This window comes from Corvus hawaiiensis, chromosome Z, assembly GCF_020740725.1.
Source record: "Corvus hawaiiensis isolate bCorHaw1 chromosome Z, bCorHaw1.pri.cur, whole genome shotgun sequence".
In the NCBI taxonomy this organism is placed as follows: Eukaryota; Metazoa; Chordata; class Aves; order Passeriformes; family Corvidae; genus Corvus; species Corvus hawaiiensis.
The window spans coordinates 38,017,291-38,041,951 of NC_063255.1; the positions used below are offsets into that span (position 1 = coordinate 38,017,291).

At 39.1% G+C, this 24,661-nt stretch overlaps 2 long non-coding RNA genes across 2 annotated transcripts in view; both read right to left on the reverse strand.

Annotated features, from left to right (window-relative positions):
* Positions 1–24,661, reverse strand: part of LOC125319851 — a 75,314-nt gene that overhangs the window by 45,980 nt on the left and 4,673 nt on the right. The gene's annotated exons all lie outside the window — the stretch shown is intronic.
* Positions 1,874–6,901, reverse strand: LOC125319852. The gene is made up of 2 exons (XR_007200919.1): positions 6,366–6,901; positions 1,874–5,073 (listed from the first exon to the last, which is right to left on the reverse strand). It is a non-coding gene; the product is annotated as an uncharacterized LOC125319852 (long non-coding RNA).

Genomic DNA, 24,661 nt, shown 5'->3' on the forward strand with positions numbered 1-24,661 from the left:
CTCCTATGCCCACTGTAGTATCTGCACTTACACTGCTTACTAAGAAGAAGGAAATGTGAGGAGAATAAAAACACAGCAAAACTCTCAGTGAAATCACCAGGCCTGCTTCAAGTTTTGTACCATATTTCCAACTTAAATGACTATGCCATAAGCATTTTAGGTGAGAACTAGTAAGGGTAAATACAGAAGCAATTCTCTTGGAAGAAAAAGACTTTTCTCTTGGAAAAGTCTTGGAAGTCTTATCAGTGACCAGATTTTTGTGAGTACAGATCCTAAGCTCTCCTAGTCTTCTGTTTCCTTCCAGTGGAATTATTTCTTTGCAAATCTAGCCATAGGTGTAAATGAACCTGGGTTTTTTTCCCACTTGGTGTCTTTCTGACTGGCATAAAGACCTATCCATGAGATCACATTATTCTAAATGTGCGTATACTTAAAGCCCAATTTTAGTAGATTTCTAAAATATTTGGTGAGTGAAGGGAAAAGACTCTACTGATTTTCTTTCTGCTGGACTGTGTGAAATGTAAGTTAGGTGAAGCTGATGTCTGTGTTGTTTAGATACCAGGACTCCTTCAAATGGGAAAAGAAAATTAAATATTTTAAATTTTATCTATAGTCTGGAAGAAATTACAATTTCAACATGATCTTCAATTGTAGATAGCATATTCCAACCACCTCTGACAATTTTCTCAGAAGATTTTCTGAATGTGTTTTGGAGCAGTACAGAAACAGGAGTTCAGCTGTGCCTATCAGCTAAAAGCAGCAAAGATAGATTTAGGAGTTCTGTTGGCTAGATTATACAAGAATTCTGTACAGGACACATGGCAACTGTAGATAGAAACTAAATTAATAGACATATTTTTCATAAGCAATTAATATAGCTGAATGAAAACAACAAATAAATGTGCAAACATCTTTACTCTCACCAGCCTCAAAAAACAAAAACAAAAACAAAAAGCCCCAAACCATAAAAAACAAACAACACAACACACACCAAAAAAACACACCAAGAAACCTAAGCTAAAAAAACTACTGTAAGGCCTAAAGGCTTCTCCAGTCATTTGAGGATACCAATGTTCATTCAATTTAATATGAATGGGCATACTAAATGAATGAGAGGATTTATAATTTCCACACTATGGATCTCTCCCTTGTGATATAAATATCTGTAAAAAGCTCCCGTGAGGTGCGGCAAAAGACGCCTTTAACCTTTGCATACATAATTTCAGATCAGCTTAGCATCATTTTTCTGAGAATGAAACCATATGTCACCTAATGGCTCAGGGGACACACTGGCATATGGAGCTTTTCATGCTTTAACTGCTAGCTTGAATCTAGCCCAGGTCAGTAACAACCAGCACTGCCCTGTCTGGAGGCTGTTGGGTAATCTGTGTGAAATGAGTTGGCCATCTCAGATCAGATCCTACAGCAAAGTTGTCCACCAGAACATGACCACTGCAGATGGCTCAAACTTGCCCTTCTGTCAGCAGTGTCAGCAAGTCAGCCAAAGATTAAATGAGCATTGTACATACATGAGCTTTCAATCTGCAGAAATCAGTCTCCCAAGCCAGGGAATAGAGAGTGGACATGCAGGGCACTGCCTTGGAGGAGGACCTTGGAATTCCTCAGCCAGCCACCTCTACCTCCTTTGAATTAGCGTTGCAACACCCTCTCCAAGCTCTTCCTTCATGCAGATTTAACCCATTAGATAGATCAGTTTTTACCACCTGCATTAATGTTCCACACATGATGGTAGGTCTTTGAGTAATGATAACTCTGCTGTTTAAAGTGAGGATTCAAATCTGTGAGAAATCTTTTGAAAAAGGAGAATGCAGAATTAAACAGTGTCATGATGATGAGAGGCTAAAACATGCAATCATTTTATGAAAGAAAATAATCTTTATGAGGAACATCCTATATGGTAACAAACAGCTTTCTTTGAAATACATCCAATACAATAAAATAATTAAAAAATAATATTAACACATGCATTGCAGTACAGAATACTGGAACAGAAATTTGAAAGTCTCTTGGGAAATATTACCAGAGAGAGTGTTCATAATTTTCAACAGAAGGGATTTTTATCAGTATGAAATGTGAGTTTTCTCTTTGCAGTACTGAAAATATTATATGTCTGTTTTATCGGTTCTCAGTTAGGCTTCAAAAAATATCATTTTGGTTTTATTTCCTACAGGAAAATGTATGAAGACAGACATTTCAACGCATAACATGACACTGATGTACAGCTGGGAAATGAAGCCAGGCAAGTTAATTGATAATGCAGTTCTTTAGGGAGTTATATCACAAAAGGGGCTGTAGATGTTTACAAAGAAAACAGAAACTGGGAGGTGATTTTAAGAACAGGATTATTACAGATTCTATTCCACATATTGCCAGGTAAACAATTTACATGAAAACATTAATGTTAACAAGTCGTAAGTTCATTGATATAACAGCTCCTGTATACCTATTTACAGGGATTTTTTTTTGGTACCAGATCTGTTTGTGGTTATTACCATTGCAGCTTTGTGAAATAAATATGCATATGACAGAAAGCAGCATACTCAATTTACACATTTGCCTTTTTGTTTTTTCTTTCGCAAATTATATTGTTATTTTAGAAAAAGGCACCTATTTTGTCAAGCACTGAAAAGGACACTCACATTCAAGATAACACTCCTCTTCATCACTATAGTAACTAGGCTGCTAATCTGTATCTCAGCTCTTCATCCTGTCTCAGTCTTGACTCGCTTCTCTTAGGGGGTCCACAATCCCAGTCTCCCAGAGTATCTTTCTGTGCCAATCCTATGCTTTTAAATCTCATAAACTGCAGCAAAAATGCCTGGGTCGGGGGTACCTTTGCTGGTGTAACTGTGTGTGAAAAGGTTTCAAATGAGCCTGTAAACCCCCTGTAATACACCGACTACTGCAATGCAAGCAGTGAGCTGAGCAAGCACTACTGCAGAAGATAATGAAACGACTGGTGAGAGCTGCGTGCAGTGCAGGGGGCCTGCACACCCTATTCGATGGTGGTGAGAAGTGGGAAAACAAAGTGCTGTGGAGGGATGTTATGTTATTCTAAAACCACAGTACACAGCCCATCCCGAAAAACTTTTTTCTAATTCCCACCTCTTATTTCTTGCGGTACGCAATGATGTCTTCTCTCTTAAATACTACCCAGCTATCTGAGAATTCATAGTCAGCTACAGAATAGAGATTGATCTGATAAACATCAGCCTTTGTTACAAACTCGAGTCATATTTTCTTCTAAAGTATTTGATTTCAGATTACATATACAACTACAATATGTTCATGTAATATGTATTACATTTACTTTTTCCTTTTCAAATGTTAACTTTTTCTTGTATTTCTATTAAATGCAGAGCTCATATTTTTAAAGGTTTTTGCAAATGAAGTACAGACTATAGTTTCTTCCACTACTATTTGCATTATCCTGATAACAAGGTGTTCTCCTCCCGGTTACAGAAAATATAGAGGGCAGTTTAAAGCATAAGTGCATGGATTAATCTAAGAGTTTGTAAAAAATTATTAATAATAACATGTCCATTTATTATTATCCCACAATATGGAATTTAAACAAAAGAGTACTTTTTAACACCAAGTTGGGTTGAGCACAATAAGAGTACACATTTTTCCACAGGTACAGTAGTGGTGTTGAAACATGAAAAACAGACATTTGTCTCAGTAGGCTAAAGAGCCTATATGAGCATCAGAAACAGAAGATGTATGATGTAATCAATTTTGACATAAAGGACTGGGATTTTTCACCAGATAAACTAAAATGGAATCAATGTAGAGGCTGACACATGGGTTGGAGAGTTGGTTGTATCTCTTCTGTACCTCCTGTTGTATCTCTTTTGTATCTCTTCTTTTATACTTTAAAATTAAAAAAAGGTGCTAGCAGTTAGGTAAATTGTAGATAAAATGCACATACCTATTTTTAATTGATTCATGGAACAGAAAAAGAACAGCATGGCATGTCATCTGTTCCTCAAAGATGGGATGGTTAAGTATTCAGGTTGACTCCTCATTAATGGCCAGGCTCTAGTACAGTTTGTGCTTGGGGTATCTTTTTTCTGACAGGAATCTTACTACATCATGACATAACATACCTATCCCTTTTTCTAAACCTTTAACAGGAGCACTATTTTTTATTTCCCTTGGACTAGAAAAATTCAACCATTTCAACACATTTTAAATCTTTCTTACATGAGATCCACATGCAGGCAGTAAAGAGTGGTGGAAGAGAACCTGGGAAGATATCCTGACTAAAATCAGACAGATGGATGAGTCTGGTGATATACCTAACTGCTCAGCTGGGGACTTAATGCCTTGCTAGGAAGGTCCCTGTGGGACAGCAAGCTTGAGTGAGCAGAGTGCCCTGACAGTAACAAGGACAAGAGAGTCCTGGACTGTGTCAGTCAAAGGTAACTCAACAGCTTGGGGGCTGACATTACTCCTCTTGGCACTTGTCAGACCACACCTGGAATACTTCATCCTGTTTTTCAGCTCAAGAAGAACACTGAAGAACTGGAGAGGGCCCAACAAAGATCCACAAAGTTGATTAGAGGACTCATGAATGTGATATACCAAAAAAATATTGGAGAAATGTGATTTGCTCAGCCTAGAGAAGGGAGAGCTCAGCAGAGACCTTATGACAGTATTCCAGTAGCTGACGGGCAGATGCAGAGAAGATGAAGTCACTCTCTGCACAGGAATGCACAGGTGCCAGAAGATACAAGATACACAAGTTGCTTCAGGGGAAACTTGATCTGGATATAGCAAAACCAATACTTCACATGAAGACACAGTCCTGGGCAACCTGTTTGAGCAAGGGGTTTGGCCAGATGACCTCCAGAAATCCCATCTTGCCTCAACTGTTCTTTGATTCCGTGTCAATTAAATCATGGAAGTGGTGGAATCTTCCTTGCTGGAGGCACTGAAGACTCAGCTTGACACAGTCCTACATAAACTAATCCAGGGCCTCATTTTCAATAGAAAGTTGGACGAGGTGATTTCCAAGGGTTCCTCTCAAAGTAAACTTTTCAGTAATTTCTATAATATGGAATTCAACATATTTATTTAGTTATATTTTTAATTTCCTTGCAACCAGATTAAAACACAAGAAAAACTGTTATCAATAAAAGTTATCTGGAGCAGAAATTTCAGGGACAAAAATCATAATAAACCAGTGGGTTTGGAGCTGTTCAATCTATTATTCCTGCTCAGTTCAGCATAGACCTGTGTCTACTCAGCTGCTACCCTGTCTCACTATAGTCCAGAGGTTCCTTTTTTTGCTACAGGCCAGACAACCAAACCAGATAGCAGATTGCTGCCATCACAGAGATTGTGGCCAAAGTCTGGTCAGAACAGAAGTAAGAATATCAGTTATGTTCAAACTATAAATCTGCATTGAAAAATTTAGCAATATCAGTATATTTCAAAATCATTTTAAGTGCCCCCAAAAGTGCAAATAATAGTATCTACCTATTCAGACTTTCAGAGCTGTAAGGACTACAACCTTTTTTAAACAGGTACCCATTTAATTTTTGAAAGGCAAGTTTTATACTGATTGCTAGAGAGGGCAATATCTAATGTGGGAGTGCCACTGCGTAAAGAGTGAGCATACTCATTGCTTTCTGGCAGTTTTAAAAGGATGCTAGGACAGGATACATGCCTATTAATTTGTTTAGAATGCAATATCTGTTTGGAATGCAACCCTTGAGCAAAAACAATCACAAAGAGAATCAGCTATATTTTTGAAAATGATTACAGAGTCTACTTTTTTAAAAAGCTTTTATCAGTGCACAGCATTTCTTGCCTTCACCTCAAGGCTTTTTCCATTAAGAAACACCCTTTTCTAGTATAAAGTTGCCTATTTCCGTACTTCCATTACCTCACCTATTAGTGAGGTACTTGCTTCTCCTCTTTGACTGACCCTGAACTCAGTGTTGCATCGTTTCCCACATAGCTATATGCTTTCCTTTCTGTGATGACTAGTACCACACATGCTATTTTTCTTAGATTTCAAGTTTCCAGTATGAGGAATAATCAAAAGAAATCACTGTTCTGACATGATTTAGCATAAAGAGCTCAAAACTAGTTACAGTGCAACCCAGACAGTTTATTTTCTCTCTCCTGTCTGCTATTACAACCAGATATCTAATCTCATTTATTTTGTTGCTTCCATAATTTTGTTATTCATCACACTTTCTGGTAAGTTTTCCAGACTAAAGATAAACCCATATTAAACATTATTTGCTGAGAATACTAACAGCTTGAAATACACCACTGATGTATACAGCTTGTTCCATCATTCTAAGTATGCTATAGATCAAGCTATCTACCTGTGATAGTGAGCATATTAAATCACTTGAAGTTCCATTTGCATGATCATCTTTCCAAACACTCTTGCTGTGATGCTGACTCAAGCACTTTGAAAGGCTCACTCGAAATTACTGTTTTAAAAAAAAAGCGAACATTGTCTCACTGAGTATGCAGGAAATTAAATGTGTTAGCACTTATCCATTTCAAATTAGATTCAGCACATAACTGTCTAATGTGAGAGCACCTAGCTATAGTTTACATTTGTCTCTCCACTAAGCTTTTTAATCAAAAGTAATTTAGTGTTAAGCATATTGAAAAGCCTTTCATTAGCCATCGATGGGACTTGATTTATTCATATGCTGAGTGACATATGTTGCTGATGCTGTCATCTACCACATCTCCAATTTTAAATAAGTCTTTCATTTTTGGGTTGATATTTATGCAAAGGAGAGGTGTTCAGTCCTTGGATTATCTTCATGGCCGTCCTCTGGACTCACTCCAACAGGTCCATATCCTTCCTGTGCTGGGACCCCAGAGCTGGATGCAATGTTCCAGGTGGGGTCTCACCAGAGCAGAGCAGAGGGACAGAATCCCCTCCCTCACCCTGCTGCCCACACTGCTTTGGGTGCAGCCCAGGAAACAACTGGATTTCTGGGCTGCAGGCTCACAATGATGGTTCATGTAGAGTTTCTCATAAACAAACACCCCCGGGTCCTTCTCCCACAGCTCTCACAACACTTGTCCTTGTTGAATTTCATGAGATTTGCACAGACCCACCTTTCAAGCCTGTGAAGGGTCCTCTGGATTGCATCCCTTGCCCTCCAGCATCAGAAGATTGCACCACACAGCTTGGTGTTTTCAGCAAAATTGCTGGACCTGCACTCAATCCCCCTGTCCATGTCACTGATAAAGATGGTAAACAGGTGTTATACACCGGCATTTCTGATAGCTCCCAGGTACTACTCCTTATCAGCTGTGCACTTTTTGAAAAGTCCCACGTAGCTTCCTTGTATTTCAGTTACCCACCCTCAGACTGAAAAAAAACCCCAAACAAACAATCAAAAAGCCACAAAGAAACAAACAAAAGCCAACCCAAGCTCATTTTGCCTAGTTAGGTTTAAGTCCTTCAGAACAAGTTTCTCAGATAGTAGGGCCTAAACCATACTATTGGGTTTCTATTAAGGTAGGTAAGAATATTATTTTGCCTTCACTGAAGTCAAAATTTCAACTTCAGTTTATACAGCAAGAATCAAGAAGGGTGACTTTAGCCTTGCATGACCCAAAGAGTGTCAGGAAATGAGAATCATATTGCCAGTGTCATAGCAATATGCAAACCACTTGTGCTGCCAGATAGAAGCATGGATAAATAGGCATTTTCCACTGGTGGCTCAGATAACTCCACAAGCCCATGTGTTACCTTGCACATTTATGTTACCAAAAGATATATTTTTGAAATGCTGTTGAGAAAGTGCTGAGTGTTTTCAGCAAATTGAAAATTAAGGTGTTTCAGTATACCACAAAATTCCTAGGTATTTTCTAAAGACAAACTACAATGAAGCTGGGCAGCAATATCCTGTGAAGAGTTTCTGACTTGATTAAACTAATTAAAACACATTCAACAACATACCAGAATGAAATCTTTAAAGATGCATGCTTAGAGCTCACAGGTTAAGTTACACAGAAGCAAGTATTTTGCAATAGATTTCCTCAGCAATGTGCATTTCTACAGAGCTGCCTTTATTATAGGAAAATCAGTGACCATGTACAGTAAGAACTGTTCAGATGCTTTAGTGGTGAAAATTAGCTGGCTCTTGTCAATTCAGGAGACCAGGAGAGTAAAAGGAGAGACAAGCAGCCCACTAGCACAGAAAGTGCATTTCCATACATCCTGAGGAATCCAATACAAGTAAACATCCATCTCCCAAAATAGTTGCATCATTGCTAAAATACATGTCATTTCATGTGTGGCAGAAGATACAGTTCAGCCTCATTTCCTCAGTACTGACCTTGTGTGTCCTCAAAAGTTTAAGTTGAAGAAGAGAAATTGAAATCTTTTACTCTGTTTTTACCACCACCACCATGAAGGATGAAAACTTGCTTTTACAAACTCTTGCTGTGTGCCCATATCTCAGTCTGTTTCTGCCAGTCTCTTTCCCTTTGGCAATATTTGAACTTTATGTTCAATTTCAGCCAAATAAGACAAAGGGGCCTCAAAGGAAGTTTCTTGGAAATAGGCAGGCAAGGAAAGGAGAGAGGCCGCATTAGCGACCCAGAGATGGAGAGGCTAAGGCATGCATTCTGACATTATTAATCACCTGAGATACCCCCAGAAAAAGAAACTTGGTGTTCCCCAGCAGTCTCTGAATATTCCAACTGCCAGCCAAGATTAGATTGGAGCTCATACTTATTAGACCCCATAAGGCACAGTCATCCGCTGGGAACCAGGTCTTAATAGCCTTGAGTTTCTGGAGGAACTGTTTTTCTCTCCCTCTCTCTCACAGTCCTGCTCCCTCTTCTTTCATTGTCTCACAAATGAGCTTCATTTTTTCATGAGTCTGTTATAAACTTAAAAATCTGCTAAAACAGCCTCCTTCTGTATCACCCTGATTCCACTTTGCTTCTGTGGTGAAATGCAGCCTCTGAGCCCTTCTGCTCCCCTTCTATGACTGCACCCAGACCCTGGGACCAGCAGCCTCTGCTTATCCATTACTCCACGCAAAGAAGGAAGGCACCAGAGCCCAGCAGCAACAAAGGAGCAAGGATTACCCTCTACGCAGGCTGAAAGGGAGTTTTCCCTGTCTTTCATCACCAGGAAAGTATTCTTTGCCCATCTCTTTTGACAAGAGAACTTCCACCCTGCTCACTTCTCTGCCTCACAAAGATGTCCCTAACCTATAGGTGGTTTACAATTTACATGTATGAGTCAGGATGCTCTCAAAAGCAATCTTCAACTAAGCTGAGCAGAGAAAGTGATACAAAGACAGGAACAATTAATGTGCAATGACCCTTTCTCTAAAGAAGGGTATAATTTTAATTATGAATGGACATAATTACTTGAATTTTCTATACAGAGTCATTTGTCTCAATAAAATAATACTGTCTGATCAATGATAAATTTTATGATAAGGAATGTGTCAGGGGAAAATAACATCTATTCTACAAAGCAGTTCTATTTTTGCACATTAATCTGGCAACATTAAAACAATGCACAATGATTTTAATTTAAGCAAAATAATCAAAATTATTTAATTAAATCGAGGTTTTGTCATATGGAACCTTTAAATATTTTATTTCACCAGCAAAATCTGCTGATGCACGTGGAAGAGCTCCATCTCTAAAGCAGATGGAAACAAATTCTGGATACACATTGCCATCTTGTGGAGCTCTCCCTGACAGAGCATGCTGCAAAGACCTGAAGGTTTGCTGTACTCGAGAACCACTCCGTTCGGAGCTGGCATGGATGTTTAACATAAAAAGATGCATAAGCAGCAGAGATTCTTATACGCAGGATGCGCTGCCAGATAGAATGTTAGAGTTCGGGCCCACTGAATCTCTATTGGGATATCTTAGTTGGGCAGTAAGACAAAAAACCTTTCACTCTTAAAGCCCTGCTTCAAATCAGAAGTCAAACAAATAAATATACTTTTCTCTTCCATTTTATGAGAAGTATATAGCTGCTGAAGTCCTCTGTTTCACATTTAAGACCACACTCAACAAGCAAGGTGACTGAACATTTATTGTGTTCAGAGCATTGTATCCTTTAGGGCAGGTTTGAAGAAGAACAGTGGGACAATGGGGGAAAATCTGAAGTTCTCCTACTTAAGAACTAGCAATTTGTAGACACAGACATACAGTTGTGTCAGCATGGCGAGTTTCCAAACATGAAATTTCTTTCAAAAAATGAGATATTTAGCAACAAGCTCAGATGAGTCAGGAATTCTTTGTGAAGTGATCAATCAATACCAAATAAAACAAGCCCCAGAAATATGAGTCATATCACCACAATACTCAGGAAATAAAAAATTGAGCCCTTCTGGCTGTTACTCCTTTTGTGGCCTTTTGCTTGCTTAGTCTCTGTTTATTCTCATCATTAAGAGTAGTTTCCAGCTATTGCACTTCAATTTTATTTTTTTGGGTTTTTTCTATAGAGTCAATTCGTGGATGAAGCAATTTTTTGTCCTCCTGGTAGAGTATTAAACAACCTCCAAACTTCAAACTCGAAATCTTTTTTCTCCTGAGTCAAGTGGTGCCAGCCCTAAAGCCTTTTAACTGTGATGTAACAAAGCCTAGTACACTCTCTAGCAATATTACTCTTATATTTATCAATTGGGATGACCACTGGTAAGCTACAGCTGTGCTGAAGACAGGCATGGTGCAAGAGGCTGCCTGGTCTTCTGCACTTATTTTTTGATGAAGGCTACCCTCATAGAGGTTTCATAATACTTAAATCAAGACTTCGCTGAAAAGCTGATGAAACATTTAATGAAAAGCTTTGATGAACCCCAAAAACAATGACGTTGATGGACAGCCACTCTGTGGTCAACACAACTAAGATGAGAGGTAGGATGAAAGTCATCATCACCACATGGAAATGAGACAAATGGACTTCCCATCAGGTAGCATGGTTTGGGTGAGCAAGAATATGAGGCTGCAGTGTTAGAAGAAAGGAGCAAAGATAAATCCACTGCACCTCAAAAGATAGCTTTGGGGTCACCCAGTGATACCTTCAAGGTTAGGCAAAGATGAAGACACCCACTTTTAATCAGTTCAACACAGAGTATGCACTGCTCAAGCTTGAGACTAAACAGATTAATTGGTGGTCGTGGTCTTTTTTGTAGACTACCGCCAGTGAAAAGGATAAAAACAGCCACTCTTTGCCGCAAGGTGAAGTCATCAAAGGTGTCAGGAAGGGAAGTTACAGGTGTGTACAGCTGTATACCAATAAAAACAAAAACGTGAGTATCACTGTTCAGTAAGCAGAAGGAACACAGATTTGGACTGACATTAAGTTGTACTTGAGCAATGGCTGTGAGGAAGCATTTGCAGGCTGCATTTAATGCCACCTACAATCAATGAGTTCTTACTGATTGCTTATTCAGTTGCTTTCGTATAAGTAGAAAGAACAGGAACCATAAACAGAGATGCCAGAAGCACATGCCAGTAGTTACATGTACTTGATATATCAAGCATGTGGGAACCCAAAATGCAGAGAATATTTCTCTGCCTGTTTTGACGGGTTTTACCCCCCTGAACAACACTGTTTTTGGCCTTTGTCTACGGGAAACTTTGCCTACCCTCTGGGAAGAATTTGAGTCTACAGTGGTGTGAATTAGGTGATAGAATACTATGTGAGGTTACCACAGGGTGAAAAATTTAGAGTTTTTAAGTCTATTTGCATAGTAAATAGATAAAAGCAAAAACCATCAAAATGGAGGATTGTTGTTGCTCTCCAAACCTTCTTCTTCTCCTTCTTCTACTACTCCATACTCTGCAGTAGAAGTAGTTTGGGATGAGTGGATAAAGAATTCCGCAGTTCCTGTCTACGTGATTTAGGAATTTGTTGGACATTGGTAGAAACGTACAAATATCTTGCGTTTTAAGTTTTCATTGGGTAATTTACCTTTAAAAGGGCTGTGAAATCTTGATAAGTTGTCTTCTCGCTGCATTCTCTGCTCTGTGCTGTGTCTAGGCCATGCCAGTGGCTTGTACTCCTTAGATAAGAATTAATAAACACCTATCTGGAGACTGAGAAGCATGAAGTCCCATTCTCCTCCTTTTTTCTCCTGGCAAAAATCTGAATGTCTCCCCCATCAGGGAAGACAACAATTAATGACGTGGACAGCATTAAAGCGTATCTAAATTTCAGCAAACTTCTAGGCAAAACTACACCCACTGATTGCAGTTCTGTACAGATCAACTACATCCTGCACTATATACTTTTACGAATTTAGTGCTTTACGATCAATTTTTTATTACAGAGTTTTTCCTCAATTTTTGCCCCAGGGAGGAAATCATTTAACTTTTTTTTTCTGATATAACTTCTTTAAAATAATCATTGCTACCAACCAGGATGGGCCCAATGAAATTAGGAAGAAATGTTCAGAATTCCAGTCACAGACTGGGTTGGCAGATAGGAGCAATCAACAACCTGCATTATGAACTGAGCAATTTTGTTACCAGCATCATTGAAAGAATAAATATACTGTCACATAATGTCAGTGATTCAGAATAAAGTCTTATAAATGTCAATTCCTATAAACTGTGGTGGCAAAGGTTAGAAAAATATCTTAGGTTATTTTTCCAGTCACTGTATAAAGGTGATTCAATATATTCCCCTAATTCCAGAAGTTGTAACTAAAAAGAATACATCTTTGGCACATTCACAAAGCACCTCTTGCAACCACCATACATTATACTCAGACAGTAAACTAGTTAACAATGTCAGCTGGCACAAAAGTTTTCTCCCTAATTACAGTTAGTTCAGAAATGGTCTATGATTCTAAGTACTATGGACCATGAAATAGAGAATCTTACCTCATACATGCTTCTGCTGACAGTAGACATACAGGAACAAACAAAAATCATTTATCCCAGTAACATTCTTGTGCATCTGTTTCCTTTGAATATAGCTCGGTATAAAATTAACCCTGAAACTTCCATAGCTAGAAGAACAATCATGTTGATGCAGTGTAATATAGACTAAGCAAATCAGAAAGAGCAACCAGAACCACATAACTCAGGATAAATAAAAACCAAAATCAATTTATCAGACTACCTGTCACACATCTGTGTGCAGCAGTATGTTCTATCACCTGAGAACTAGGTTTGATTTCTAGCACTCACAAAGGATATACTGCAGAATATAAACAGTAAGACGTGATCCTGTAGTTTCTGAGACAAAACACATTGATACTCAACCATACAAAACCTTTACCTAGAACCTAGCATTATAGGCAAGAAAATCTGAGAGTATCTGAGGCTTTGACCTGGAGGATAAGAAAAGCCCTTGAAGGGAGCAGGTACTTGTAGAAGATCGAGACCAGGAGGCTCTGCCAAAAGCAGAAGAGGCTGGCATGCCTTTCTTTTTCTTTCTTTATTTCTTCCTAAGGAGAGTATCAGATAAGTCTTTAAAAACAGCAAATTCAATTGAGAATGCAGGCCTGTGATATCATTACACACAGACCATCAACCGATTACAGCAGCCAAAAACAACCAGTGGGCCCCTGATCTGCCTTCCACAACAGTGGTGTAAAGAGATTATCTCTGTTTTTAAAAGAATGTAATTTATCCAGATTTTTAACATTATAACCAATGGCAGATTTGGCCCAGCTTGCTGAGTGGCCACTAGGGCTCACAATATACATGCAATGATCCACAGATGTGCAGTGAAGTTTGAAAAACACGTTCTGTCTTTTTTTTCAAAGTGTGTACAATGAATATTAAAAAACCTCCTGAAGTTCACACTACCACTTGCCCAGAATCAGCATCACAATCCCTATTATACACTGCACTTTGTGGAATGTTAATGACTATTTAATTCAGAGTGGATGTGTAAAGAGTAAGGGCAGTGACAGGGATACAGCATATTATAAGTGCAAATTGTACTGTAGCTTTATATATTCCTTTTCCTTCTTCTTTATTTCATGAAGACTTTTTCCTTCCAAAATTAACTATTTTTGATAGCCTTGGAGGACAGAAACTGAAGTTTCCACATCAAAATGGTTAAGATAGCCATAGGCCAATTTTGATTTAGGAAAAAGGAAAAGCTGCAAATGTACTAGAATGCCATGCCAAAGGTTGGGGTGATCAATTGAGTCATAAAGGAAATGGATAGGAAGCTTCATTAAAAGTGTGGTATGTGGAAACTCCCTGTAAGCCACAATGCTTTGTAACCTCATATTTGAGTTCTAAATGTATTTGCATCAGATTTCAAAGAATTATAGCACTGAAGTATCAGGAAGCTTTAGCTAGGTAATAGGAAGCAAAGTGGTGTAAACAGCCAATTATTTAGATAATAAGAAAGACTGCATACATGACATACAATCTGCATTAGCATGTATCACTTTTTCCTTCCATACTCTGAAAAATATCCCAGCTAATACATCAATCAGAAGTAGAGTCTGAGGACTCCATTTTCTGGACCTCACTACAGCTTCAATTTATTAACTCAAAAGTGCTTTATCATCCTTTTTAATTGCTTGGGGGTTTTTTTTCTGACAGGGTTTCTTGTGGCATGAAAGAGTCAGCATTCAGACAGTATTCATTTTAGGCAGCGGCAATCTAGAGTTAATAGGATCTACTCCATTCTGGTTTTGTGACTCTATTCTCTCAGTGCATGCCTTCCCCAAATCATCACTCCAGTAAATCCCAGTCTAAAATTAAATCATTATTGGACAAACATATCTTCTGATGAATGCTTCCTTGAAAAGGCAGTCACAACCTAAATTTCTTTTTTGTTGCAGCAGGCACTTGCACAAAACTGTACTGTGAATTTTCTACTGAGTATGCTGGCACAAAAACATGCGCACCTGGCAACTGCTGAGTATCCAGAAGAACCTACTTGGTGTCAGAGTAAGTTCTGCTTTGTCTGAAGGAGAAGCAAGGGCTTTTAAGAAGCTGTAATACTTTCCAACACAAACACAAGCTGTTAAATTTGGGGACACATCTAGATTTCAGATGCTCTAAAATACCTTCACACCCTGGTATTAGATACGGCTCTATGTTTTAATTTGAGATACATTAAATATAGCATGCTATATTTCTACAGAGGAAGTTCTTGGCTAGAAATGTGTCCACATTTCTATATTGCATTCTCCTCTTGGCTCATCAGACCCATTCCTTACTTTCTTTTTCACCCTTCCATGCTCAAAGCAGCACAGTGGCAGCACAGTGCAACAAGAACTGTGCTTTTTCCAGGACAGAGATATTAAAATTGTTGCTGCTTTGGCTTTGCATAATGTTCATTAAGTGGGAGGTGGGGAGGACTGATAGAGAGGACCTTGCTGAACGCATGTGTAAAGGTTAGAAACAAAGTATTGGGGAAGGGAGGGAAGGGAGGGAAGGGAGGGAAGGGAGAACCATGTAATTAAAATCCTTTTGAAAAATTAGGTTGTTACCTAGCCCTCCTTGATGTTTACTCAATTTATAACATCTTTTTCCCTAATTAAAATAATGGGGAGTTTTGTTAATTTTTGAGCAGATGCGTAACCTACTTATTTACTACCCCACATAAATAATGTTAAAGCCAGAGAGCTTATTTTAAGACTCATTCTTTCAAGCTGCAATTCTGGGCAAAATTCTGAACACAGAAAAAAAAACAGGAAAGGCTTGTGTTGCCTGCACACAACTCCTGCCAAATGTATGCCAGCAGGATTTTATTTTACCAGCAGGACTTCATTATTTATGTCCAGCATTTTAGCAAAAAATTATATGCAGCTAAAGAGCAAGATAAAGACTGTGGGAGCGTGGGGGGTAGGGGTCAAGAAAACCTAAAGATTGAAAAACAAGAAAAAAAGAAAAGTAAGAATAAAGAAGTAGAAGGGCCAGCCTTTTACTGGAGCCACATAACAAAGATAAGATGGCACCACGTTAGCCACATCCAGCCTGACTGAAATCACAACACCTGAGCACTGCTGGGCTATGCTTTCCTGACACCATGTGGTTCATCCGTAGAGGTGCATTCTGTCGGTCACCTGAACGTGCTTCTCCACCCTCAAAGGAAGCTGTATTTAAAGGTGCTTTTAAAGCCTCTGGTCCTCAGCCTACTCTCAGTTGAGTTACAGGTCCTAGGATGGTCTTTCATAAGAGGGCCACATTATGTCACCTGAACTTTATTTTCATTTCACTTCAGCCCTTTACCTTTCAAACTACGTTTCTTTCATTCATACCCAGAATAGTGTTCAATTCAGAAGTCAGATTAAGTATTTCAAAAGATCCCATCTAAGAGGAACCACATGCACGTTCTGTGAAATAAAACACCTACAATTTTAAAAACGAATTCACAGCAACAAAAAAGAGCCCCAACACAAGTTAAAACCAAGCCTGACATGTAACAGACTTGACCCCTCCAACACTGCTATTAGAGAAGCAAGCCAGAAAACAAAACATACCAGCCAAGAAGAATTGCAAAACAAATGCCAGCATGATCATCATTTTGTTGAGATGATTTGTGTCTCAAATTTAATTATTATTGAGACCCAGATGTCTTCAGACTCTCTCAGCTGTAAAAAAATCTGCTCCTATTAACTGTGATCAGTAGTCAGGAAAAAAAAAACTCCACTTGCCTTTTAAATTTTTATGTCTAATCAACAATTTAAATGAGTACAATTATGTTTATTTCTGCTTCATGTAAGGCAGCCATCACCACAGTTCCTATGCATTTTCAAGTCTTTAGGTCATTCAATGAATGCTTCACAATGGACCCTGAACTCCTTGTGTCTCCAGTGTGCATTTAAACCAAGAATGTTCAAATTCTCATTTTCTTGCTGATTTCTCTAGTTTTTAACCTTTCTATTAATATAATTCTGTCAGCAGTAACATACATACCAAAAAGATTTTCTTAGCAGGCAAGCATTGCAAATTGCAGTTTAAATTCACTTTTATTTCATCCGTTAGCTTACTCCACAGTCAGGTGACTTCATTGAAGAACCTTCCTCATCTGCCCAGAGTTTTTTAACTACAGCATTTACATCTTGATCTTTTGCGTCGAGATGTAAATGTAACAAAAAAAAATTAAAAAGAAAAATTAAGGGCTCTTGAATGGATACTAGAAGTCAAATAAGAGACTATGGAGAATCATGGAAAACATAGCAACTACTGGTAGTGTATTTGTTTATGAAAAGGAAATTAACTGCAGCATTTACACCAGATAAAGCTGGTGCCTATCACCAGCTTCAGATATAAGTCATTACAGCAGCTATGCTCCAGTGATGAGCAGCATTTCCTCAGTCTTCATATTAACCCATTGCTCTGCAAAACTCATCTTTGTAATTGAAGGCACTTTCTTTCTTCAGTGGAAGTCAGTGTCATGAACAAATCATTATCACATATAATTTCTGAGCACACTCACAGTTCCATTTATTTTAATTTCTCTCCTCTGTTTTCCACTGTTATGTCCAGTGGACACAGTAAAATCCTTGAGGAGGAACCATTTCCAAAGAGACATTTCTACTAACGAACAAGAAATGCAATTGATTTCTATATCAGTTTTAAGTATTTCATAGATATCAAAGAACAAGACACAGCTACAGAATAAACAAAACAAAACAGATTTTACTGTTTAGGTAGACCCTGAACTACCCTGGGATGTCTTTGGAATCCACTCAGTAAAAGTTTGTCTTGCAGGGGCACAGCGTGCTATGCCAAGAGACAGTACCCAGCTGGTTTTGGGCACAAACTGTGGGGGTTTCTGTATCCAGGGGCTGCAAGGGTGCCCTGCAGGGAGGCATTCCACAGCTGTGTTGTGTAATCACAGCTGTTTCTAGCTGTGCACCCCATGTCCCACACCAAAATTTCAATCAACCGTATGGTGCCTCTGTCCAGACATTTAAAAAATGTGACAGCTGCCAGGAAAGGATGAACAGAGAATGGATGGGGACATCGTTGAGAGCATGGATGGAGATGAGCCCTTTGGAGGTTCTCCATAGAGAGAGGTGCTCTGAACGGACTGCAGCCCACAGTGAGGATGCCCTGAAGGGACTGTGGTCCACTAATGATGCACACTAGAGTAGGGACACCCCTGAAGAGCTACAGCCCATAGATGGTTGTAGATACAAAAATGCTGCTAGCAAGGATTTTCTTGCTATTTTCTAAGTCTGTGAGAGACTTTTCTCTCTCACAGAAGAGGTAGCAGAGTTATGTAAACAGCCAAACACCTCCAGCCTTGAAAAGTCTTGTTTATGGTACAGTAGAAAAATATTTTGACAATGGATGTTTTAGAATTTTAGCCAATCACCCCAAGGGGTGGCTGATCCTTGTCCGATTAGACTATGAAGAAAAAATTCTATAAAAGAGTTTGTAAAATAATTAAATCAATCAATCTTGCTGCACAATTCCTGCCTGCTGGATCTTCTCTACTCCTCCTCCCTACGGCTGCGGGACACGGTGATATACCCTAGGGCCTAGGCCTGCAGTAATAGATGATCACTACCAGTAGCAGGACATTTCCAAAGGGACTATGACTCACAGAAAACATATGCCAGGGCAGAAAGTTCCCAAAGAGACAGTTACCCATGCATAAACCATATGGAGCAGAGGAAAACAAGAAGAAAAGATTGGCAGAAGGAAAACATTAGGTGTACAATGCCAACTCAGGCTCCCCAAACTGTGGCTGTTTTGCTTATGACTGGTCCCTGAATGAAATCCCACCAGCTCAAGATAATCTTACAGGAGACCATGTGAGAGGTACATGAAAGGTGGATGCCCCACTGGCTCTTTCTGCACACTGAGAGAAAATGGGTTTCTTTCAGTGTTGCAGTGGGGATCCTGCAACACGCATATATCAAACCAGGAGTCCCGTGGAAAGGAAATATATACGGACAGACAGATTCTTGATAGCTGTTTCAGAGAGATGTTTATTTCTCCAGCCGCATGGCCGGGGCTCTGCCGAGGAACTGTTCCAGTCACGGGACCAAGGGTCCTTCTGCCCGCGCAGGGAACACAAACCAACCAGTGGGAACGAGGCTGAGCAGGGGCAGGGAAGCCCCGTGTCTGTGCCCTCAGGGCCCCTCTCCCAGGGCTACACGGCGGGGGAGGGACCCCAACACCTCACCCGTTTTATTTTAATAAAAGGAGAATGAAAACAACTGGATAAACATAACAAGAACCGTTTCAAAACAAAACAAGCCACCCTCCTGAGTCTTTAAATGTCCAAACAGATTCTCTGGAACATCTTAGGGCTGACAGAAGGGAGACAGAATTCTCTGAGCATGCTTTGTGGGGAAACTGAGGCAGGAGAGGGTTTAACTTCTTCCCTCCCCCTTTTCATCCCCCACTCGGCATTGGAAAGGGATTTTTGGGGAAACAATTGGCAAAAGCATGGTTTTGTGAGGGAAACCATGGGTGAAAAAAGGGATTGGGAATACACTGGGGGTAATAGGACATAGGGTAAAAGGGAAAGGTGGGATTAGGAAAGGGAAACTGTAGGGGGGGCTTACAATAGAGATACTGTCTAACATGACTACGATTTTTTGCATATATACTGCCTTTTACAGGAACACCATCAGGCCCAGTGACCTGCGATGCTTGTAACCCTTTTCTCCCTACTACAATATTAAATTCCACCACCTCTCCATCTCCCAAGCTTGGGATGCATTTTTCAGGGTTATTCTTTTTAATAGCAGTTCTATGCACGAATATGTCTTGCTGGTTGTCACACCTTGTTATAAAACCATAATTTTGCTTAACATTATACCATTTTACTATCCCTAAGGTCTTAGTTGCTATGATCTTTTCCTTTTTCCGAGTGGCTGCTGTTTTCTGTCTCGCTGCGTCTTTGCTCTCTCCTTCGGTCGCTCCCGTGTTGGAATTGTCGGGGCTGCTCGTGCCTGCGCGCTCTTCCCGGGGTCGCGTTCGGGGCTGCGTGGGCCGGGCCGGGCCACGCCGCTCAGTTCTCCGTGCGTCGCCTCCTCTGGTCGCAGCTTCGCTGCCGCTGCCGGGCGCTGCACCCACGTCTCGGCCGGGCCCCCGAGCGAGGACTCCCCCGCGCCCCGCTCCAGCGTTTCAGTCCTAGAATTAAGAGTTTCACAAATACTTGTTTCCTCCAAGTGCTACTATATACCCCAATCTTCTGAAAGACTATTAAATCTGAAAGTTTATTATGTGTAAGTCATATGAAATATATGCTGTATGATTTCTTCTTTTTAAGGTAACTAGTAACTGTCAAAGAGCACCTGTTTCTAGGCAGACAGCAGGCGTTAACACTAATGACTTCATAGGTAGTATTCTTGCCTCTGAGATGGTATTCAATAATACGCCAGCATGGTGTCAGGCTGAATTATTGGCTGCACTGCCTTTTAGATGCAGTATTAAACTTATATCTGAAGTATTTATGGTCCTCAGAGATCTCAACTGCACTGTGAACAAGGTTTTCCCTGGAGTTCTGACTAAATCACATTTTTGCAATTGCATTCTGTCAAACTAAATTTTACACTGCATTTTTGTTTAAATACTCTACACTCCTTTGCCTCTTGTCTTCAACTGCTGTGCTGTACTTGTGCACGCTTTTACAACCCCATATGTCAAGAAGTGCTCGACAAGGTCATGCCACAGCTTCAATGGGAAAAGAGCTTTTATTTCACTCAGACTTGAGAAGAGTGGTACAACTACATTTCCCCCTAGAGGTACAAGTCATGAACTGTTAATTTGAAGTGGGACAGGCTAGACATTGCAGCATCTAGAGAAAGCATTAAAAAGTAGTAGCCAGTGGCAACTTCGGTACTGCCAGTTTTAAGTAAAGATTGCTTTCGATGCAGAATCTTTTCAAAGGTGTAACACTGGTGATTCTTTCTATGCAGAATTTGGATTTTTACATTCATGGTCATTATCTTTGAGTTTCTGTTTGTTACAGAAGCAGAACCAGCAACTTTCTAATGAAAGCTTGTCATTCCAGGTTGACATGTTACTGAAGTAGTCAAGAGAACTAGTAACAGACACTTCTGCACTCACGGCATACAATTTTCCCATCCCCTCCATCTTTTACAAGCCTTCCAGTGCAAGTATTGTGGCATGCTATACTTAAAAGCAAACCACTGTTCAGACCCCACAAATGCTTCAAAAATGCACAGAAACAGATAGTGCATCCAGGAAAATGGAATTTTCATACCTATGGCAGATAGCTCTTCCACTTTATGGGTGACACCTCTTTCTAACAACTTGAGGAAGGCATAAAGTCTTTCTTGGATTATATAAAGTATTTAAATTTGTGTGGAAAACTGCAGACAGACTATACCACCCTTTTTGTGAAAAGACTGGTGTATTCACCATTCAGTGAGCCAGCTGTTGACTCCCTGCTCTTTGAGCTCTTTTTTTCTGGAACTGGAATCTGGTAAATAACTTGCTCTAGAAGATTGTCACCTGCTTCCTTCCAAGAAAGGAGAATTCTTAGGTGAATTTCAAATTAGATAAAAAGTCTCTTATCTAAGTGACATCAGAGAAAACAACAAAGATACTTCAAGATGTTTTTATCACCTGAGATTCCCAAACAAATCTAGAAGCTGTCCCACTGAAGACTTCTCACAGCTTGTCCACAAAATGAGTCATAGATATTCTGAACACCTTCATGTTTTCACATGTTTTTCCTAGAGAATCATTCCTTATTCTGATTTAGTCTCATTATTTGAAAGTTATTTCAGATAAGCAGAGTTCAATAAGCATATCGACAAGTGGAGTTACTCAGCAGAAGCTACAGAAATTAAATTTACATCTACTTTAGTCAGAACTAACTTTCAAGTGTGAACAATCTCCTTATTACATTGTCAGAAACAGAGCCTGAATTACAATGACCTGTTTAGAATACAGCTACACAGATATACAAGGAAAAATAACTAAAAAGTATGATTTTCAGAAGTACTTTATCAAAGCTTTTATGCAAAAGTCACTGCCACAAGACACAGAGGACAGGCCACAGAAGCAGCATTCCAAAGCAGATACACACACTTGTGAAAAATGTATCATGGAGAAAAAGAATATTATACATGTATTTCCAATTATACATGTACTTCCTGAATTCATTTTTAGAGTAAAATAAATACGTCCATAGACTGAGACAATCAAAATTTTATAAATTTTTAAAAATAAATAAATACATACAAACAGTCCCTGCCTAGACTCGCCTGCCTTAGCAATCAGGAGTCCACTAAGCAAGAGGAAGGAATAAGAATTCTTCAGTTCTGATTTGTTCTTTTCTGTCGTGTGGACTTTTCATTTAAGAAAAGCAACATGGCAATAACTACTCAGGAAGGGACACACAAATTATGTTAGAAAGAAGAGATTCCTGCTGGTACAGCAATTCCAGACACAGTTGTGTTGATCCCATTTGGACTGTAAGCCAGACATCTTCTCTCTTCTGGTATTTTCAAACAATAATTATTGCTTCTTTAAAGGATTTCCTTTTGTAGAATTAATGATAGCAGCAGCATAGATACACACACGTTTTGCAGATTGATTGTTACAATACCTAGCTAATTTATTTATATGATCAAACCAACATTGAAATCACTAGGGTTCTATGTCAAGACCTTGGAAACCATGGCAGGGCCACAGCTTGAATTTTAAAGTGCCTAAGGAGAATTTTTAAACATTGGCTGTTGATCATTCTCTGGAGAAAGCACAAGTCAATTCAGTTTGAAAAAAGAATCTGACTCATGTACTATGCAGAAATTGCAGTAGCTGCATTTAACAAATGATTGATACATAAGCATCAGCATCCAGAAAATGAAGTTAAAATTGTTGCAAACATTTTATAGAGGAACAATGAGGGAAATAAATAAATAAATAAATAAATAAAGCTTAGAGGGATGTTTCATTCCTTTCCCATTATTTTCTTTTAACAGATTTTGGTTTTGTGCACTTTACTCTTCAGCTTTTACATGTGAAACCTTAGGTTGTAGACAGAAGGACATTGCACATTCTAACTTACATGAAGGATGATGGTGTAATGAAACAACAGTATATATATGTGAACTAATTTGAATGCCCTTTCACCGATATGCAAAGAAAGATAAACTTGTTTTACATTTACAGACATTTCAGTTAAAGAATTTGTGGTTTAGCTCATATGTTAATATATTTTAATTTATGGTTTTCGCTAACTAAGGTGTATTTAATGTATATGCATTCCCCTTTTTATCCTGATCTTCACTTTAACTGCTAGCTTTGTGCATAAACGAATGACTGCATTAGAAATATATAAAAAAGATAATTGAAAGTAGCAACTGAAAAACAGGGAAAGAATAAGTAGCTTCTTTAAGAAAGAAAAATATGGAGCAGATTGACATTTTTGTTGAAGTAAGTAACATAATTACAATGCAAACAACAGAAGGAAACAGAAGGAAAAACATCTTTCTTTAGTTTAAACTGGAGATATGGAAAGGGCCATATTTTTGAGCCTTAAGCCAACGATCATCTCTCAAAGAACCAAGTGCAGGATTCACACCAACATCCACATGAACTCAGATCCAACAGGCTTTCAGGGCTAGGTCCTCCACCTCAGCTCTGTCATGAATTTTACTGGCTGTAGTAAAAGCTTTCATTGTTAACAAACCAAATACATTATTTCCACTGGAGAGGATTTTAAAGGCCCTCCTAAGAGAGCCAGCTGGAAAGCTGTAATGTCTAAAGCTTCTGATGAAGGGTTCACATGGCCATTAGACACTTTACCTTCAGACTCTTTTTCTTATTTAAATAATTTCTTAAGGAAGTACCCACTAAATGAAAACTGTGGCTTGCTTCATCACAGCATGGCACACACATCGTCTCACTCAGTCAATATTAAGAGAGAATTAGGCAACACTTATTAGCCATTTTGAAAGGCAGGAGGGTGGACACGGGCCATGGATTTGTAGTCCCTAGTATACAAGCAGACACACAATCTTGTGAAAAAATCAAATCTACCTCTTTATGAGAACTGGCCTGGGTTTCTAATTGATGCCTCTAGCAAAGAGGCTCAAGAGATACGTCTGATGCTAAAGTGATGCTACTCTTAATCATATGCCAAGAAATAAATGAGATCTTGTGCTATAATTAGAGCAAACTATTAGCCTCCAGCGAAAATATTATACCATCCACTGGTCTCAAGAAGGGAATTCCTAACTGTAGCTAAATATCCATGTTGCCATACATAAAAGAGCCATTTGAACTGAATCTACTGCTAAGTACACATTCAGCTCTCTATGAACACAGAAAATAGAAATAGTAGCTGGGAACCACAACCTTCTCAAAATAAGCTTTTCCATATTGATGCCATGATGATTTTTGTCTTTTCTTTTATACTCCTTTATATACCTTTTAATAGCTTTCGTATTCTTAGTGGTTTTTAGCCTACATTCTTAGATTTATTTGTCAAGCTAGGAGACTAAACATTTTAGAAGCTTCGTAGTTAGGGATCAAAATGCCCCCAGACCCCAAGGTCCTCTCCAGAACACATTCTGTAAACTAAGATAGAAACATCCAGGGAAAGGTTCCTCGGGGAGGGGGGCTCACTTGAGCCTCTCATTGGGGAATCTTTGATAGATATGCTAATTAGTAAGACCTATAATGTTGTATCCATTATAACACTATTGTGGGTGGGCATTGCAGTGTGCTTTTCAGTGCATTCCAC